General features: G+C 41.4%; 1 protein-coding gene and 1 long non-coding RNA gene across 1 annotated transcript in view; one reads left to right on the top strand and one right to left on the bottom strand.

Moving 5' to 3' along the window:
- LOC134482370 (uncharacterized) overlaps positions 1–18,976 on the top strand; it is an 84,904-nt gene extending 65,928 nt beyond the window's left edge. Inside the window, exons 5-8 of the long non-coding RNA XR_015639799.1 lie at positions 11,205–11,253; positions 16,211–16,301; positions 16,784–16,853; positions 18,465–18,976. This is a non-coding gene — a long non-coding RNA (uncharacterized LOC134482370). The remainder of the gene's footprint in view (positions 1–11,204; positions 11,254–16,210; positions 16,302–16,783; positions 16,854–18,464) is intronic.
- The window catches only part of Erich1 (glutamate-rich 1), a gene marked incomplete at its 5' end in the record, with an annotated part of 52,793,804 nt that overhangs the window by 44,900,645 nt on the left and 7,871,586 nt on the right, over positions 1–21,573 (bottom strand).

The raw sequence follows: 21,573 nt of genomic DNA, 5'->3' as shown, positions 1-21,573 counted from the left end.
GATTCCACTCTGTGTATTTACAGGTTGTTATGAATATTCTTAAGGGATAGATGGGTACAGGGCTTTGTATGTTTAGGTGGACAATTAAATCTTATCAATTGGATCACAGGTTATTGTGTTGTGTGTTCTTTCATGTGCAGATTTAAATGTAAGAGAGTATGCGGCAGCTAGAGACACTGGGCCCCCATGGAGTTGGGATGTGTGTTTCTGGCAAGATATCTGGCAGATATCTTGGGGCACTGCAGTGATGGACCTAGCAGGGTAAAAGACAGCCCATTTCTATAATTTTACAACAACACCTTACTTGTAAGTAATCCCAATAAAACTCACCAGTCTACAAATGTGAAACCAACAGAAGTATATGCACTTTGAACTGTCCTTGGTTATCTGGGTTGAGTAGATAATTGATAATTTCTCTACAGGAATAGTATCATACAACAAAACTTGACCTGAGACCTTTAGCCTCTAAAACTATGATCTAGCAAATTTTCTTATGTTTATAAATCATACAACCTCAAAGATTTTGTCATAACAAACATAAGGTACTTATTTTATACACAACTAATATCTTGCAGTTACAAATACGTTTATCTCCAATTCTCAGGGATAAACTGTTCATCCTCTCATGCTAGATCAGAGTACAAGTGAGAAAAAAATTATTTTAAGAAAAGTTGGCAGCAGCTCTCTGCTTCCAGACCCGGTGAGAGAGAGACCCAACCGCCTGGTCAGGTGGGCACTCCTGAGGCTGCAGAGCGGAAGAGACCACCAACACTGCTCACCCCTGCTCACATCCCTGGCCCAAGAGGAAACTGTATAAGGCCTCTGGGCTCCCGTGGGGGAGGGCCTAGGAGCGGCAGGACACCTGCCTGAGACACCGCCGGAACCTGAAAGAAACAGACCAGATAAACAGTTCTCTGCACCCAAATCCCGTGGGAGGGAGAGCTAAACCTTCAGAGAGGCAGACAAGCCTGGGAAACCAGAAGAGACTGCTCCCTGCACACACATCTCGGATACCAGAGGAAAAAGCCAAAGACCATCTGGAACCCTGGTGCACTGAAGCTCCCGGAAGGGGCAGCACAGGTCTTCCTGGTTGCTGCCGCTGCAGAGAGCCCCTGGGCAGCACCCCACGAGCGAACCTGAGCCTCGGGACCACAGGTAAGACCAAATTTTCTGCTGCAAGAAAGCTGCCTGGTGAACTCGAGACACAGGCCCACAGGAACAGCTGAAGACCTGTAGAGAGGAAAAACTACACGCCCGAAAGCAGAACACACTGTCCCCATAACTGACTGAAAGAGAGGAAAACAGGTCTACAGCACTCCTGACACACAGGCTTATAGGACAGTCTAGCCACTGTCAGAAATAGCAGAACAAAGTAACACTAGAGATAATCTGATGGCGAGAGGCAAGCGCAGGAACCCAAGCAACAGAAACCAAGACTACATGCCATCATCGGAGCCCAATTCTCCCACCAAAACAAACATGGAATATCCAAACACACCAGAAAAGCAAGATCTAGTTTCAAAATCATATTTGATCATGATGCTGGAGGACTTCAAGAAAGACATGAACACACTTAGGGAAACACAGGAAAACATTAATAAACAAGTAGAAGCCTACAGAGAGGAATCGCAAAAATCCCTGAAAGAATTCCAGGAAAACACAATCAAACAGTTGAAGGAATTAAAAATGGAAATAGAAGCAATCAAGAAAGAACACATGGAAACAACCCTGGATATAGAAAACCAAAAGAAGAGACAAGGAGCTGTAGATACAAGCTTCACCGACAGAATACAAGAGATGGAAGAGAGAATCTCAGGAGCAGAAGATTCCATAGAAATCATTGACTCAACTGTCAAAGATAATGTAAAGTAGAAAAAGCTACTGGTCCAAAACATACAGGAAATCCAGGACTCAATGAGAAGATCAAACCTAAGGATAATAGGTATAGAAGAGAGTGAAGACTCCCAGCTCAAAGGACCAGTAAGTATCTTCAACAAAATCATAGCAGAAAACTTCCCTAACCTAAAAAAAGAGATACCCATAGACATACAAGAAGCCTACAGAACTCCAAATAGATTGGACCAGAAAAGAAACACCTCCCGTCACATAATTGTCAAAACACCAAATGCACAAAATAAAGAAAGAATATTAAAAGCAGTAAGGGAAAAAGGTCAAGTAACATATAAGGGGAGACCTATCAGAATTACACCAGACTTCTCGCTAGAAACTATGAAGGCCAGAAGATCCTGGACTGATGTCATACAGACCCTAAGAGAACACAAATGCCAGCCCAGGTTACTGTATCCAGCAAAACTCTCAATTAACATTGATGGAGAAACCAAGATATTCCATGACAAAACCAAATTTACACAATATCTTTCTACAAATCCAGCACTACAAAGGATAATAAATGGTAAAGCCCAACATAAGGAGGCAAGCTATACCCTAGAAGAAGCAAGAAACTAATCGTCTTGGCAACAAAACAAAGAGAATGAAAGCACACAAACATAACCTCACATCCAAATATGAATATAAAGGGAAACAATAATCACTATTCCTTAATATCTCTCAATATCAATGGCCTCAACTCCCCAATAAAAAGACATAGATTAACAAACTGGATACGCAACGAGGACCCTGCATTCTGCTGCCTACAGGAAACACACCTCAGAGACAAAGACAGACACTACCTCAGAGTGAAAGGCTGGAAAACAACTTTTCAAGCAAATGGTCAGAAGAAGCAAGCTGGAGTAGCCATTCTAATATCAAATAAAATCAATTTCCAACTAAAAGTCATCAAAAAAGATAAGGAAGGACAGTTCATATTCATCAAAGGAAAAATCCACCAAGATGAACTCTCAATCCTAAATATCTATGCCCCAAATACAAGGGCACCTACATACGTAAAAGAAACCTTACTAAAGCTCAAAACACACATTGCACCTCACACAATAATAGTGGGAGATTTCAACACCCCACTCTCATCAATGGACAGATCATGGAAACAGAAATTAAACAGTGATGTCGACAGACTAAGAGAAGTCATGAGCCAAATGGACTTAACGGATATTTATAGAACATTCTATCCTAAAGCAAAAGGATATACCTTCTTCTCATCTCCTCATGGTACTTTCTCCAAAATTGACCATATAATTGGTCAAAAAACGGGCCTCAACAGGTACAGAAAGATAGAAATAATCCCATGCGTGCTATTGGACCACCACGGCCTAAAACTGGTCTTCAATAACAGTAAGGGAAGAATGCCCACATATACGTGGAAATTGAACAATGCTCTACTCAATGATAACCTGGTCAAGGAAGAAATAAAGAAAGAAATTAAAAACTTTTTAGAATTTAATGAAAATGAAGATACAACATACCCAAACTTATGGGACACAATGAAAGCTGTGCTAAGAGGAAAACTCATAGCGCTGAGTGCCTGCAGAAAGAAACAGGAAAGAGCATATGTCAGCAGCTTGACAGCACACCTAAAAGCTCTAGAACAAAAAGAAGCAAATACACCCAGGAGGAGTAGAAGGCAGGAAATAATCAAACTCAGAGCTGAAATCAACCAAGTAGAAACAAAAAGGACCATAGAAAGAATCAACAGAACCAAAAGTTGGTTCTTTGAGAAAATCAACAAGATAGATAAACCCTTAGCCAGACTAACGAGAGGACACAGAGAGGGCGTCCAAATTAACAAAATCAGAAATGAAAAGGGAGACATAACTACAGATTCAGAGGAAATTCAAAAAATCATCAGATCTTACTATAAAAACCTATATTCAACAAAATTTGAAAATCTTCAGGAAATGGACAATTTCCTAGACAGATACCAGGTATCGAAGTTAAATCAGGAACAGATAAACCAGTTAAACAACCCCATAACTCCTAAGGAAATAGAAGCAGTCATTAAAGGTCTCCCAACCAAAAAGAGCCCAGGTCCAGACGGGTTTAGTGCAGAATCCTATCAAACCTTCATAGAAGACCTCATACCAATATTATCCAAACTATTCCACAAAATTGAAACAGATGGAGCCCTACCGAATTCCTTCTACGAAGCCACAATTACTCTTATGCCTAAACCACACAAAGACACAACAAAGAAAGAGAACTTCAGACCAATTTCCCTTATGAATATCGACACAAAAATACTCAATAAAATTCTGGCAAACCGAATTCAAGAGCACATCAAAACAATCATCCACCATGATCAAGTAGGCTTCATCCCAGGCATGCAGGGATGGTTTAATATAAGGAAAACCATCAACGTGATCCATTATATAAACAAACTGAAAGAACAGAACCACATGATCATTTCATTAGATGCTGAGAAAGCATTTGACAAAATTCAACACCCCTTCATGATAAAAGTCCTGGAAAGAATAGGAATTCAAGGCCCATACCTAAACATAGTAAAAGCCATATACAGCCAACCAGTTGCTAACATTAAACTAAATGGAGAGAAACTTGAAGCAATCCCACTAAAATCAGGGACTAGACAAGGCTGCCCACTCTCTCCCTACTTATTCAATATAGTTCTTGAAGTTTTAGCCAGAGCAATCAGACAACAAAAGGAGATCAAAGGGATACAGATCGGAAAAGAAGAGGTCAAAATATCACTATTTGCAGATGACATGATAGTATATTTAAGTGATCCCAAAAGTTCCACCAGAGAACTACTAAAGCTGATAAACAACTTCAGCAAAGTGGCTGGGTATAAAATTAACTCAAATAAATCAGTTGCCTTCCTCTATACAAAAGAGAAACAAGCCGAGAAAGAAATTAGGGAAACGACACCCTTCATAATAGACCCAAATAATATAAAGTACCTCGGTGTGACTTTAACCAAGCAAGTAAAAGATCTGTACAATAAGAACTTCAAGGGGCTGGGGATTTAGCTCAGTGGTAGAGCGCTTACCTAGGAAGCGCAAGGCCCTGGGTTCGGTCCCCAGCTCCAAAAAAAAAAAAAAAAAAAAAAAAAAAGAAGAACCAAGAACTTCAAGACACTGAGGAAAGAAATTGAAGAAGACCTCAGAAGATGGAAAGATCTCCCATGCTCATGGATTGGCAGGATTAATATAGTAAAAATGGCCATTTTACCAAAAGCAATCTACAGATTCAATGCAATCCCCATCAAAATACCAATCCAATTCTTCAAAGAGTTAGACAGAACAATTTGCAAATTCATCTGGAATAACAAAAACCCAGGATAGCTAAAGCTATCCTCAACAATAAAAGGACTTCAGGGGGAATCACTATCCCTGAACTCAAGCAGTATTACAGAGAAATAGTGATAAAAACTGCATGGTATTGGTACAGAGACAGACAGATAGACCAATGGAATAGAATTGAAGACCCAGAAATGAACCCACACACCTATGGTCACTTGATTTTTGACAAAGGAGCCAAAACCATCCAATGGAAAAAAGATAGCATTTTCAGCAAATGGTGCTGGTTCAACTGGAGGGCAACATGTAGAAGAATGCAGATCGATCCATGCTTATCACCCTGTACAAAGCTTAAGTCCAAGTGGATCAAGGACCTCCACATCAAACCAGACACACTCAAACTAATAGAAGAAAAACTAGGGAAGCATCTGGAACACATGGGCACTGGAAAAAATTTCCTGAACAAAACACCAATGGCTTATGCTCTAAGATCAAGAATCGACAAATGGGATCTCATAAAACTGCAAAGCTTCTGTAAGGCAAAGGACACTGTGGTTAGGACAAAACGGCAACCAACAGATTGGGAAAAGATCTTTACCAATCCTACAACAGATAGAGGCCTTATATCCAAAATATACAAAGAACTCAAGAAGTTAGACCGCAGGGAAACAAATAACCCTATTAAAAAATGGGGTTCAGAGCTAAACAAAGAATTCACAGCTGAGGAATGCCGAATGGCTGAGAAACACCTAAAGAAATGTTCAACATCTTTAGTCATAAGGGAAATGCAAATCAAAACAACCCTGAAATTTCACCTCACACCAGTGCGATTGGCTAAGATCAAAAACTCAGGTGACAGCAGATGCTGGCGAGGATGTGGAGAAAGAGGAACACTCCTCCATTGTTGGTGGGATTGCAGACTGGTAAAACCATTCTGGAAATCAGTCTGGAGGTTCCTCAGAAAATTGGACATTGAACTGCCTGATGATCCAGCTATACCTCTCTTGGGCATATACCCAAAAGATGCCTCAACATATAAAAGAGACACGTGCTCCACTATGTTCATCGCAGCCTTATTTATAATAGCCAGAAAATGGAAAGAACCCAGATGCCCTTCAACAGAGGAATGGATACAGAAAATGTGGTACATCTACACAATGGAATATTACTCAGCTATCAAAAACAACGAGTTTATGAAATTCGTAGGCAAATGGTTGGAACTGGAAAATATCATCCTGAGTGAGCTAACCCAATCACAGAAAGACATACATGGTATGCACTCATTGATAAGTGGCTATTAGCCCAAATGCTTGAATTACCCTAGATCCCTAGAACAAACGAAACTCAAGACAGATGATCAAAATGTGAATGCTTCACTCCTTCTTTAAATGAGGAAAAAGAATACCCTTGGCAGGGAAGGGAGAGGCAAAGATTAAAACATAGACTGAAGGAACACCCATTCAGAGCCTGTCCCACATTTGGCCCATACATATACAGCCACCCAATTAGACAAGATGGATGAAGCAAAGAAGTGCAGACCGACAGGAGCCGGATGTAGATCGCTCCTGAGAGACACAGCCAGAATACAGCAAATACAGAGGCGAATGCCAGCAGCAAACCACTGAAGTGAGAATAGGTCCCCTATTGAAGGAATCAGAGAAAGAACTGGAAGAGCTTGAAGGGGCTCGAGACCCCAAAAGTACAACAATGCCAAGCAACCAGAGCTTCCAGGGACTAAGCCACTACCTAAAGACTATACATGGACTGACCCTGGACTCTGACCCCATAGGTAGCAATGAATATCCTAGTAAGAGCACCAGTGGAAGGGGAAGCCCTGGGTCCTGCTAAGACTGAACCCCCAGTGAACTAGTCTATGGGGGGAGGGCGGCAATGGGGGGAGGGTTGGGAGGGGAACACCCATAAGGAAGGGGAGGGGGGAGGGGGATGTTTGCCCGGAAACCGGGAAAGGGAATAACACTCGAAATGTATATAAGAAATACTCAAGTTAATAAAAAAAAAAAAAAAAAAAGAAAAGAAAAGTTTCAGGTTCCCTTAACTCAATAGAATGTGCAGAAAATTTGGATTTTTACCTGTTATTAATAAATTAATTGTGAAACAACTAGTTATGGATCAAGAGGATGTGGGTAGTACTGACAAGATTCAGAACTGCTTCCTTGTGAAGCATTGCTCATTCTTTGCTAGCTAGGCCCCGAGGGAGTATTTAGGATAAGGAAGACAGGATCTTCAACTCCCAAGGCTGTCTATCCCTAGTATTGCTCCTGTAGTGAAGATTAAATACTTTTATTCTGTAAAGGTTGAAGACACAATATTTTCTTATTTTCTGAGTCATCTTCAGTTGCTTTAAAATTTCTTAGTTGTCTTTTATAAACAACAGTAGCAGACTGTAATATTACTGTAAAGAATAAACTTTCTTCTAAACCTTACGTGGCTGTGGTTTTCTAATCCATTAAGAGGATTTTCAGCCCCTGGCAAGGTTTATAGAGTGTTTGACTGGTTCTGCTATAAATTTGATTAAGTGACCAGCTTCACAGGGAAAAGCTTTGCCAGGAAGCAGTATTATGAACTTTTGCAAATGCATATGAACTAGTGTTCCTCAGCTACTCGGTAAATGCTTGACTAATGAATCAATCAATAACTTACAGAATGAGTAGATGGCTGGCTATCTCACCTTTTCAATGGTAGGTGGTAGTGTTACTTTGTTAAGTCTGATAGCACTACCCTACCACTGCAAAGGAGAGAAAACATGTTCCCTATCTTTCAGATTCATTCTTACATTTAAATAGAGTTAATTTATTTGACTTTATTATAATTTTAAAACTACATATTATTTTCATTTGGACAGGATAATAGAACACTGTACAATTTAAGAATGAAAATTCTAGCCAACATCAAACTAAATAGTGAGAGACTTGAAGCAATCCTACTAAAATAAGGGATTAGACAAAGCTACCCACTCTCTCCCAACTTATTCAATATATTACCTGACATCCTAGCCAGAGCAAGTAGACAACAAAAGGAGGTCAAAGGGATACAAATTGGAAAGGAAGAAGTCGAAATATCACCATTTTCAAATGATATGGTAGTGACCTCAAAAATTCCACCAGAGAACTCCAAAGCCTGATAAAAAACTTCAGCAAAGTGGCTGGGTATAAAATTAATGCAAACAAAGTAGTAACCTTCCTCTACTCAAAGGATAAATGGGCTGGGAAAGAAATTAGGGAAACAACACCCTTTCACAGTAGTCACAAATAATATAAAATACTTTGGTATGATTCTAAGCAAGCAAGTGAAAGATCTGTATTACAAGAACTTTAAGTCTCTGAAGAAAGAAATCAAAGAAGATCTCAGAAGATGGAAAGATCGCCCATGTTCCTGGATTGGCAGGACTAATATAGTAAAAAGGGCCATCTTGCTGAAAGCTATCTACAGATTCAATGCAATACCCATCAAAATTCAAACTGAATTCTTCATAGAGTTAGAAAAAGCTATTTGCAGTTAGTGCTCTTAACCACTGAGCCATTTCTCCAGCCCAGAATACGGCAAATACATAGATAGGCAAATGCCAGCAGCAAACCACAGAACTGAGAACAGGACCCCCGTTGAAGGAATCAGAGAAAGGACTGAAAGAGCTGAAGGGGCTTGAGACCCCGTATGAACAACAATGCCAAGCAACCAGAGCTTCCAGGGACTAAGCCACTACCTAAAGACTATACATGGACTGACCCTGGACTCTGACCTCATAGGTAGCATTGAATATCCTAGTAAGAGCACCAGTGGAAGGGGAAGCCCTTGGTTTTGCCAAGGCTGGACCCCCAGGGAATGGGAATCTTGTGGGGAGGGCAGTAATGGGGGGAGTATTGGGAGGGGAACTCCTGTATAGAATGGGAGGCAGAGGCGTTAGGGGGATGGAAACCGGGAAAGGGAATAACATATGAAATGTAAATAAGAAATACCCTATTTAATAAAGATGGGGGAAAAAAGAAAAAAGAAAAAGCTATTTGCAAATTCATTTGGAATAACAAAAAAGCAAAAACAAAAAAAAACAGGATAGTGAAAACTATTCTCAACAATAAAAGAACTTCTGGGGGAATCGCCATCCCTGACCTCAAACTGTATTACAAAACAATTATAATAAAAACTGTATGGTATTGGTACAAAGGAGACAGGCAGGTAGATTAATGGAATGGAATTGAAGACCCAGAAATGAACCCACACACCTATGGTCACTTGATCTTTGACAAGGGAGCCTAAACCATCCAATGGACAGCATTTTCAACAAATGGTGCTGGTTCAACTGGAACAAGCATGTAGAAGAATACAAATTGACCCATTCTTATCTTCTTGTACAAAGCTCAAGTCCAAGTGGATCAAAGACTTCCACATAAAACCAGATCCACTCAGACTACTAGAAGAGAAAGTGGGGAAGAGCCTTGAACATATAAAAACAGGGAGAAATTTTCCTGAACAGAACACCAATGACTTATGCTCTAAGATCAAGAATCAACAAATGGGATCTCATAAATTTGTGAAGCTTCTCTAGGGCAAAGGACACTATCAATAGGACAAAATGGCAACCAACAGATTGGGAAAAGATCTTTACCAATTCTACATCCGATAGAGGGCTAATATATAATACATACAAAGAAGTTAGAGTCCAGAGAATCAAATAATCCTATTAAAAATGAGATACAGAGCTAAACAACGAATTCTCAACTGAAGAATACCAAATGGCTGAGAAGCACCTAAGAAATGTTTAACATCCTTAGTCATCAGGGAAATGCAAATCAAAACAACCCTGAGATTCCACCTCACATCAGTCAGAGTGGCTAAGATCAAAACTCAAGTGACAGCAAATGCCATCAACGATGTGGAGAAAGAGAAACATTCCTCCATTGTTGGTGGGATTGCAAGGTGGTACAACCACTCTAAAAATCAGTCTGGAGGTTCCTCAGAGAATTGGACATAGTACTATCTGAGGACCCAGCTATACTACTCCAAAGACATAGATTAATTAAAATAAAATCATTAAGTCATGTGCCTTTGGTTCTATAGCTAATTAGAAGCAAAGCCAAACTTCTACAACATTAGAGGTGGTGACATTGAAATTGGAAACACAGACAGATCCTGGCTTTCCTGCAAGTATAGCTGAGGTCGTTCCTCTTGCAGTGATTTCGAATAAGCAACGCTGGTCAAAAGCATTGTGTCTTTCTTACCTGGGGTCAACACAGTCACCATTAGGGGAATAATGAAAACCATGGTTTTGGCTTCTTTTCCATTTGTGTGGTTCAGCAGCATGAGCAAGATGAAAGCGAGCTTATAGGCCAGTCAGTAACTTCTTTAGTTTCTTCTGGAGAATTTTTGTGGCTACGAGAGCCCAGTGTTTGCCTTTGACATGTCTCCTTTGTCAGTTTTAAGCATTTCTTGTTGCTTAATTAGTTTTGGAAATCAATATCAATGACTTGCAAGGCTCTCAAGTCCCAGGCTCCTGCTTACAAATGGATAATATGAAAATAGTGGATATTCTGCTTTCACTAGCTCTTTGTCTCCCCAAGCTTCTGGTTCCCTGGGGCTCTCTTAGAAGGATTAGGGCTCATTCCATTAGCACTGAAGAGTCCTAAAACTACTACACAATGGGTCTCTCCTGCCTTGCTTTACTGAAGTCTAAGCCATTAGGATGTGTATCTCCCCCAAGTGACTCAATAGAACAAGTCTATACTTGCCATTTTCATTAGTTAAATGGAAGCCCCCATGTATTTGTGTTCTTTCTGGTGAATATTGCTGCTGTGTGCCTTTAGAATAGGCTAAAATGTCAGCCTGAGTGGGAGAGGGAAGCCCATTATGAGCCCTCCTTCTTCCAAATGGGGAGAGAGCAAGGGTCATATAAGTACGGAGTCTCAGAATTCTACAAGGTTCAAAGTAGACATGGATTTGAGCTCTTTTATGGAGACTTATTTTTCTTCACTTGCCAAAGCTACGAATTTCACATATTCTGTTTTTGTTTTTCTCTTGAAGCAACCAGGACAAAGAGATAGAAGCACAGAAATAAAAGCATCCAGTTAAGGTATGCTTCCTTGTGTTGGAGAGTGTGGGTTGCCTTTACATTATCATGTTATTTCTGCCCTTCTCTCTCTCTTTCTCACCCTCTGTTTTCTCTCTTTGTTCCTGCTTTCCATTGTCAAGGGAAAGTCATGGGAAATAGTCAGAGTAGTGCAGGAGAGTGGGCTTTCTGCTCATTATCCATTCAACAATAACAGACACCAAGCATCAACTAATGTGTTTTGGATGGGCCGATTCCTGCCTCTAAGGAGCCCTTGTTGGAAAGCAGTTTAAAGCCTTACATTGTGTTTCTTTGCTTATCTTGTTTCTGTTAGGTCGACGTGCTATAAGCAGGATGATTAATTGTCTCTCCCCCCTTTTTTTTCCGGTTAGGGCTGCAATATACCTTGTCAGGAACAAACTGTAGAAAATAGCTTCATTTCATAGCAGAACTTCCTCAATTTCACTTGTCTCAGAATGGAATGAAACTGAACAAACACAGCTCACCTCATATTCTGAACATGAGACACATTTATCAGCCAAGTCTATGTGCCATTACCTGCCACACTTTGATTAGAGCAGTTACTCTTGGTTCAGTGTTCAAACCCAAAAAACTAAATTAGCGATAAAACCCAATATCTTCTGCACCATTTTGTTTTATTGCAAATTTCCATGACAGCAACTTCCTTCCAAAATCCTCATTCTTCTGGTAAGTTATAATTTTAGTGGCAATATATTTAAAGCAAATACAATAATTTTAATATTGGGCAAAGTATATCATGATTCGACTGTATAATAAACTCAACTTTCATTTTTTATACACTTTGATTAGGTTATATGATTTAATATATAAGGAGCAGAAGGCTATTGCATTTTTTAAAACACCCTTTAAAATAAAATCAGTTAATTTGTGTTGAGTTTGAAGTAGCTCAGGCTAGCCTGGTATGCCCTATGTTAGGTGAAATGACCTTGAACTTCCAACCCTTCTGCCCCTACTTCTCAATTCAGTTCTGAGGATCCAAGACAGAGCCCTAATCATGTAAAGAAGGCATGCTTCCAGCTGATCCACACTCCAAGCCTGGTATTCTAATATACATACATGTATATATATGTATATATATATAATTCTAAATTAAACTGTGAATAATATTGATAGACCTGATAAGATAAACAAAGAGACATTTTCAAGCAGTGAGTAGCTTAGCTATTATAACATAATTATGATAGTATTTTAGACAAAACTTCACATGCAAATGTAGAATCAGCCCAAAGAAACAAATTCTTTACAAACGGCATCACACGTGTTTGTCTGTGAATGTGTATGAGTCGGAAGACAAGTCCCAGAGCTTAGTTCTCTCTTTTACCATCTTGGTTTGTCTTGGTTACTTTTCAGTCACTGTAATGAAGTGTCATGACCAAAGGCAACTTAGGGAGGAAAGGAATTATCTTGGTTTACACTGTGTAGTCCGTCATTCAGGGACATCAGGGAAGGAGCTGATGCAGAAGGCCTGGCCAATTGCTGCTTACTGGCTTGTTCCTTGTGGCTTTCTCAGCCTGCTTTCTTGTGGCACCCAGGGCCACCAAGCCCAGGGATGGTACCACAGTGACCTGGGCCTTCCCACATCAATCATCAACCAAGAAAACACGCTACAGACTTGCCTTGGGCTAGTCTGGTGGGGACATTTCTCAGTTGAATCATCTGTAGATGATTTAAACTGACATAAAACTAGCGAGCATAAGATTCCAGGCATTGAACTCAGATCATCAAGCTGGAGGTATGCCTTTTCCCAGTAAGGCATAAGCCATGTTCTTGATTTTAAAGACCTTCCCAATAAGAATCTAAGAATTCAGTTCCAGGTACACTCTTGTGAACCATCAAAGGTTGGCTATGTGGGTTCTGCTTTAACAGTGCATCTTGTCTCCACATCTTTCATTCAGAGTCTTTAAGGATGATTGAGTATTCTTGTTTCCTGTCTTGATTTTCATTGTTTTCTCTCATTGGTAGCTGACTAATGTTTAAGGACTGAAGAAACACAGTCATTAGCTCTCTTCCCATTAAGTCCTTCCAGTGTTCCTGATAAAGAACATCTTTCTACTTCCCCAAATTGTGTAAGGTTGACGCTACAGTCTGAGAATCACTTAGATAAGCTTTCGGTGGTGGGGTAAGGGTCCGTTAAATATTAACTGCTTTCTTGTACGTCTTTGCTTGCGAGTTACAAAGCGATTTCATGTTCATTTTCATACTTCACCATTACTACAGCCCTGAGAAGACTGTTTAGAGGAATGGGTATTGACCCACTGTCAAACAGGAATGAAAGACAGCAGCGGCTGCTTTCATAGCTAAGCAGGCCTATATCAGGCCTCATTTCTTTTAATACTCAATAAACACATCTTAAGTTGAATCTAGAGAGGGTGTTGGGTCATCAGAGAAAATTACCAAAGGTAGACAAGACAGTTCATGCATAGGGGAAAAAGACAGGCAAAGATGGTTGTAAGCAGGGCCAGAAGAGTCGGGATGTGACTGACAGAGCCTCTCATCTTCAGGGCCCCAAAGGAATGACACTCACGGATGTTTTCATGTTCTTCTTGGAGGGTGATTCAGGGTTGAAAGGAATAAAGTATTGGGAAGGGTGTACTGGGAGGAGGACAGCATTTGAGATGTAAATAAATATAAAATTAAAAAGAAATAAAGGATAGTTTAGAAAACAAACAAAAAGAGGAGCAGTATGATTTTGCCAAAGCCTTCCATCTTGGCCAGTGCTTCAGCTCTGATGTAGAGGACGGGCCAGAGAGCAAACAGTACAGTGCTGTCAAGACAGAGATCTGTCAGTCTCCAGAAGCTGTGGCTCCTTTCTCCTGGTAGCTTTCTTCCCTGAGGAGTTTAAATCCCAGACCCCATGGGCAGGTTCCTGGCAGAGGTCTGATGCCTGAGGCATGGAGAAACAAGGTCATTAGCTCTTCCAGTCTGTCACACCCAGTCAAAGGACCGCACCTCAGTTCTGTCTTAACCAGAGGCGTTTGCTCTACAGATGAATCACCACAGAGATGGTTTTATTTTAAGCACTTCAGTGACTGCCTCTCATCACTCACTACTCCTTTGAGCTTCCCTTCTTTAAAAATCGCATCTTTGACTGAATTTGTGTTTGGAGAACGCCTGCTCCCGACCCTCACCGTTTGCTGGCGGGTAGATAATAATGAGAGTGTTACCTTCCTCCAAGCACAGCACTTCTTTGCTGAGGTCATTTCTCTGACATCTCTGTCACTCAGGCACTTCCCTGCTGCTTCCTCAGGGACACTAAAAAATTGTTTTTAGGAAAATTGAAGCTTTCTTGTTTCTTTTTTTCTTTCTGTCTTTCTAACCCTCAGCCCTGGACACTTTCCTACTTCCTTTAATCCCTATTTTATTAGGTTGGTGCACATAGCTAGGAGTTTTCGTCTTTGCTTCTTACCGGAATTGACAATTCTAGTTACAGAACTCTATCCTTTTGATTTCCAGATGCTCTGCTTAACCTTTTGATTTTAAGGGGAGCTTTCGGATCTACTGTGTGTGTGTGTGTGTGTGTGTGTGTGTGTGTGTGTGTGTATACATTTGTGCTCATGTGCTCATGTGAATGGGCAAATGCATGTGGAAGCCAGAGGTTAATCTTATCTTTTCTTCTTTTTAAAAAGATTTAGTTTTTAAGATTATGTTTTATTGTTTATATCCGATGGTGGGCATGGGCACTTGTACAGGTGCTCTCGGAGGCTAGAGAAGGGTGTGGGTTCCTTTAGAGCTGGAGTTTCATTGTAAGCCGCCCAATGGAGGTCTAGGGAATGAAACTCAAGTCCTCTTTGAGAACAGTTAGGGCTCTTAACCACTGAGCCATCTCTCCAGCACCCCTTCCTCCTTTTAAAAGCAGAGTCTCGTATCAGCCTGGAGCTCCTGCATTAGGCTGGAGTGGTAAGCCAGGCCCCAGGGATCTGCCTGTCACTCTTCTGAACAGTGGGCTTATAAGCAAGCTACCACAAATAGCATCTTACATATGTTCTGAGGGTCAAACTTAGACACCCATGTTTGGTAAACATTTTATGAGTGAAGGCATTCATTGTCTGAGGACAGCATTTTTTTTCCACCATAAAATATAAATATATATGGTCTGGATTATTGGTACAGATGCACTTTATAAATTCCACATCAGTTTTCTGGATGGTAGAAATTTGAAAAGTGAAACAGACTTCCCATGAATTCTTTTTCATGTGTCTGTAGCATACAAAATGATTAAAGAAAAATATTCAAAGAAGATAATGAGAAGAACTTATTCTGTGTGGTGTTAGTGACCAAAACTTAAATAAGCTAAAAAGAGGGGGAAAAAAACTGAAAAAGTATTTAAAATTAAAATTTTATTTTTGCAGACAGGATGAGTTTATGAAATATAACGCAGTGAGTGGGCCCATGCCAAGGTTTCCCCCTGCGAAATTATTGCATGCAACAGATCTGGTATAGAGGAACCTTATTTGTGGGAAGGGAGGGGAGTGAGGGCCTGGAGAAGGGCTAGAGGCAAAAGAGGAGACACTAGACAGGCAGACAGATGGGGGCAGAGCCAGGAAGGCAGAGAAGGGGTGGGGCAGAGAAGGGGCAAGGCAGAGAAGGCCGGAAAAGGGGAGAGACAGGCTGAACTGGAACACGTGGGAAGAGAGACAGAGATAGAGAGAGACAGAGAGCAAGGAAGAGAGGGTGGGGGAGAGAGAGAGGGTGAGAAAGAGAGAGGAAGAGGGGGAGGGGGAGGGGAGGGAGAGGGAGAAGGAGAGAAAGCTGGAGTGGTGGGGCAGTTCTTTTATGTGCTATCTCCTCAGGTAATGGCAGCAGATAATGGTGCCACTGAGGGTGTAAGCCGTGGCTAGCTCCCTGTGGGGAGCCTAGTGGAATTGCTGTAAGCTAACAATGAGGTATAAGCAGCCTACAAAGGAAAAAAGTAACCTTAGTGTTTGTTTATTCACAACAGCATTTTATGTGGCCTTTGAGTTAAGATACAGCTGAGGGTGATCCTGTGTGTCTGGTCTTGAACTTTTGTTCCTCCCTTCCAAAGGTCACAGGTAAGCTCTATCACATCAGGGTCCCCGTGGTTCGGGGATTAAACGTAGGGTTTTGTGCATAGTAGGAAACCACTATCCTGTCTGTGCTGTACACTGTATCCTCAGAATTTCTTTTCAATAAAAAGAAGTTTAAAATCCACAGACCCTTGCAAGGTCAGAGAGCCTGAGCCCAGCCTTTATCCTGAGGCTGTCTCTAATGAAGTCATTGGACTGGGTTGAGCATAGCAAGGTAGTGTTACACTTAGTTCTAAGAGTTTTAATTAAACACACACACACACACACACACACACACACACACACACACACACACAAAACCTTCCTCAAAGATAGAAAAACTACAGTTCAGCCATATCAATATGTATTTAAAATGAAACTGACCCACCAGGAATTAACTTGAGAGTGAGTGAAGTCTGGAGTGATGGTAAAGAGAATTGTTTAGGCAAGCTATACCTTATTTTGATTTTCGGTACCCTTTTATGAAGGTCCCTAACAGTTCGGATGGAGAGAGACAGTAATAATCGAGTTATTAATACTCCATGTGAGGCACTGAAGGTAAGGGTCTTGATCTGTTATTCATTGTGCTTTAATTAGAACTTTAAGTGAGGGCGGGGGAGATCGCTCAGCCATCAAGTTTAAGCACCTCTCTTTCAGAGGACCTGAGTTAATTCTCAGAGGCCATATTTGGTGGCTCACAACTGCCTGTAACTCCAGCTTCAGGGGATCCAATACCCTCTTTTGGCCGCTGTAAGCAGTAAGCCTTCCCACATATTCTATCTTCCTCCCAACAAACACATACATATACACTAAAGCTAAAAATATAATTTTTAAAAAGGAGAGACGTAGGTGATACAATGCTGTCTCTTCTTGGTTTTCCGGTGCTGTGACCCTACTTTACAGAGCTGTGTGGTGGGGTCTCTTCTGGCTGCTCTTACTGGCTTGTTGTGCTCCTTTGAATTTTGAGCCAGCCAGGGGATTTACCACTTCTTAGAAATGATACCTAAAACCAACGCTTCCTAAACATATTATATGAAGATTAACAAAATCATCTTTAGAAAGGTATTTATTTCCAAGACGCTGAGACTGTTGGTCCAAGCCAACCAATAGCTACACTCCCCCATCCTTCAGCAACAGTATTACAACTGTGTTCAAAACATAAGTTTGAAACAACTGTGTTTAAAATATAAGTTCTTTAGCCTCATTTCAGACTGAAAGACTCAGAAGGTTTCAGCCTAGCCATCTGTTTTTGACAATCCCTTTATGAGCTATAAAGGGTGAAGTTTAATAACCACTATCCTAATAAAAGCTAGAGGAGTGGGAAATAAAATATTCTTGGATTTTTTTCTCTCCAAGTAAATTTACTCTACGTTACACCTGACCATTCTTCTGGACATCTGCGATCTATATCTGTGAAGAAGACAGTTATGTCAGAGAATAAAAAATGGATTTAGTAGTCATGAGGACTTAAGAGCTAAGAGAGGGGATGGAGAGGGAGAGGGAGAGGGAGAGGGAGAGGGAGAGGGAGAGGGAGAGGGAGAGGGAGAGGGAGAGGGAGAGGGAGAGGGAGAGGGAGAGGAGAGTAGGGTTTTGTCTGATTGTAGAAGTACTCGACTTGGCAGTTTTGGGGTAAACCTAGTGCTATGCTGTGGAGCTGTGTATGCCCTCTCATTTCCTATGTTGAAATCCTGGCCTCCAAGGCTGTTGTATTAGTATGTGGGCTTTTGGAAATTTATTGGGTCATTAAGAGCAAAGTCAGTAAGATTAGTATTGGTGCCCTTATACTCCAGAGTTGTGTCATTAATGAAGAGAGAGGAAGCTGGCTGTCAGCTAAAAATTGGGCTCTCATGTGACACTGAATCTAAATGCTCTCTTCTCTTGGACTCATCAGCTTTTGGAACCCTGAGAAACATATTTCTAGTCTCTATAGCTCATCTCGGTTTTAATATTTTGTCTAGTATTGAGAATACATGACGATATCTGATTATCTGTTTAACCAAAACCCCCAGGAGTGACTGCCATTGGGAAGATGGGACACACTGGGAAATTGGTGCCCATAGTGTCTCTGATACTGAAGAGATGGCACGTGTAAGAGTGCTCAGAAGTGACCCATTCCATGGGCAAGCACCACTCCTTAACACTATTAATGATACTCTGTTATGCTTGTAGACAGGAGCAAGCTGTCCTCTGAGAGGCTCCACCAGCAACTGACTCAGACAGATACAAACACACTTATTGGATGGGGACTGTTATGGTGGAATAAAAGGAAGGATTGTGGGCCCAAAGAGGGATAGTAACCTTTCAGGAAGACCAACAGAATCAACTAACCTGGATCCTTGTGGTTCTGAGTCTGAACTACCAACCGATGAAGATACATGGGATAGACCTAGGCCTCCCTGCACGTACGTAGCAGATGTGCAGCTTGGTCTTCACATGGGTCCCAAGCAATCAAGGGCTAGCCCAAAAGCTGTTGCCTGTCTGTGGGACATGTTCTTCAAGCTGGGCTGCCTTGCCTGGCCTCAGTGGGAGAGGAAGCACCTAGTCTTGCAGAGACTTGAAGTGTCAAGGGATACCCACCCGGGCTCCACCAGCTTAGAGAAGAAGAGGAGGGGAAGATGGGGGTAAATTGTGTGTGTGGGTGACTGGGAGGGGGCATTGAGCAGGATGTAAAGTGAGTAAGCAAAAAATAAAATTTAAATAAAAAAGAATTCTCAGAAGAATATTGAAAGGGACATAGATATATTTTCAAAAATGTCTTTTCCTCCCTCCCTCCCTTCCTCCCGCCCTCCTTCATTCCTTAGATAAGGTCTGACTACTAACCCCAGGCTGGCCTGGATCTCACTTTGAATTCCAGGCTGACCTAGAACTCACAGAGATCCACATGTCTCTGCCTCACAGATGGTGTTATTAAAAGGATGAGTCATCCCACAGCTTATTCCCATCACTTTGAAGTGAGGCTCACTCTGTAGTCCAGGCTAGCCTAGAATTCATGGCTATCCTCCCTAAGCTCCCCTCTTGAAGACCTAGATTACAGCTGTACGGGAAGGTCAGTTTAGGGTTTTGCTATGGGAGTAGATGCAAAGTCTCTGTTTGGCGGATGATTTCTGCCTCTGAGGACTGAGCTCATTAACCATCCCAAAACACACAGTGTTTACTTTAGGATTTAGCATGGACAGCTATACAAATAGCTTGAGTTGCCCACTGCTTTTGTTCAAAGGACCCTGGAAATCTCATTAAGAGGGATTAATCCTGGATTCCATTTGGGTGTTCTTACTTTAATAAGCTTGTAGGAAAACCAATAAAAACACAGAGGTACAAAGAAAAGCAAACACAATAGAGAGGTTAAAACCCCAAGTCCCAAGAGGAGTGAAGAATCACACTACTGTGAAGTAACAGCACTGCTGGGACATATGAGGTACCTAGAAGAATGACAGATACAGAGTACTGAGCCCCGAAGGCCTGAGTTCTAGTCTCAACTCTGCTAATTTGCCAAAGGACTCTGCAACAATTCTTTCCTCTAGGTCTTGCAGTTTCTTCTGAAGGATAGTTAATGTCATCTATTGTAAGAATTAATATATTGGGCAGAATGTGATAATAAATATAAGATGGTTCTGCAAATCAGAAGCAACAGTGAAATCATGTTTATCCTGTAATGTCATCATATTAGAATTAGACAAACCGCCCTTAGTCTACACAGGATGTCTACTGTCTGTACTTGGAGAAGTATGAAATGTGTTCGTTTCATATTTCAAGTAAAAAAATTTAAACTCTATTTAAAAACCCATTTAAGTTAGAATTGTATTAATTCAGCAATTTTCTTTAGGCAGGTAGATATATGAAGACTTGGTGATAACTCTTCCATTAAACAAGCCATCAGCTATCATGTAGATGCAGTGGAAAGTTACCAGCAGAACGGCTATACTCTGGTTCCATTAGGAGGGAAGAAGGTTAATTGATTTCTTGCAGACATCAAGAAGCAAAAGACTTCTTAGCAAATCCCACAGAGGAACTGTACGCAGCCCAAGTAGATTATAAATAAGTTGACTATTCAATTTGTTACGTAATTCAGGTCATGTTTAAGAGCAAAAGAAGGCACTATGAATAAATGACCTAGGTAAATAGACATAAACCGTGACTGTCCCTGAAAACCCAGAACCTATACATCTTGGTTATGATTGGCTTTCATCCCAGGGTGAGTGGTATGTGAGTAAACTCATTAGCAATAGGATTTGGAAATGAAACCAGCCTTTCTGTTCTAGGCTGGTTACTTTAGTTTGTTATGTGGAGCAGATGGGAATAGCGGAGAACTCTGGAAATCCCAGAAAGCCAGAGTGTGGGGAGCTGAAGGGAGGGAGGAACAGCAGGTAAGAGGGATACAGGAAAAAGTCTCCAGAATTCTCTGAAGAGAAGCGTTCAACACCTGCGCAGGCTGTTTCTGCTGACCGGCCACAGAACCAGACACACCAGTCTGGAATGCCAAGAGCAGAGATGAGTGGCTGCGAATCAAAGCTCCAGGCCGGTGTCAAGTCTACCAAATGGAGTTGCAAAGAGCTTCGAGTTCTGCAGGCAAAGGCTAGAGACATAAATCAAAGAGCGCTCTTCCAACGCTGGCAGTGGGGGAGCCACTGGCCACGTGTCACGCTTCAGTGTCCTCAACCAGAGCATCACCCGTGGAGAATAATTACTGTTAGCCTTCAGTCTGTGAGGGTAGGATTTTCCCAGGCATTGAATGCGGACGGCTGTGCACATTCGTGTCTAGAGAAACGACAATGCACTTTCCCGCATGCTTCGACTCACAGGACATAAAGAATCACTTAAAATTTCCCTTGGAGGTGTTCTGTTACATGATTTATATTAAAGACTTTGTTTCCAGTATAGTCTCAGCACCTGGCTACCTACAGGACAGCCTTATATAGCCAATAGGAGAAAAAAATAAGAGATTTTTAGTGAGCAGCTTCGTGGGGATAAATAAACAGCCACGAGGTCATATTTTTTTTTTGGTTCTTTTTTTTCGGAGCTGGGGACCGAACCCAGGGCCTTGCGCTTCCTAGGTAAGCGCTCTACCACTGAGCTAAATCCCCAGCCCCTGAGGTCATATTTTTAAGGACGATCCTAAATTTTGAAGGGGGTGGGGAACCCAACGTTCTTCTGCACTCAAGGGCAGGGAAACTGTTGACTCTAGGAAAACTGAGGCAGGGTGATAACACCCCTTCTCTGAGCCTTCAGGAGTGTGAAGAATTGGGGGAGGAACATCTCAGTGCAGAAGTAGCCCTCTGTG

Source organism: Rattus norvegicus, chromosome 16 (genome assembly GCF_021556685.1).
Source record: "Rattus norvegicus strain SHRSP/BbbUtx chromosome 16, alternate assembly SHRSP_T2T, whole genome shotgun sequence".
In the NCBI taxonomy this organism is placed as follows: Eukaryota; Metazoa; Chordata; class Mammalia; order Rodentia; family Muridae; genus Rattus; species Rattus norvegicus.
Note: the sequence above shows the minus strand (reverse complement) of the source record. Positions and strands in the feature narration are given on the sequence as shown.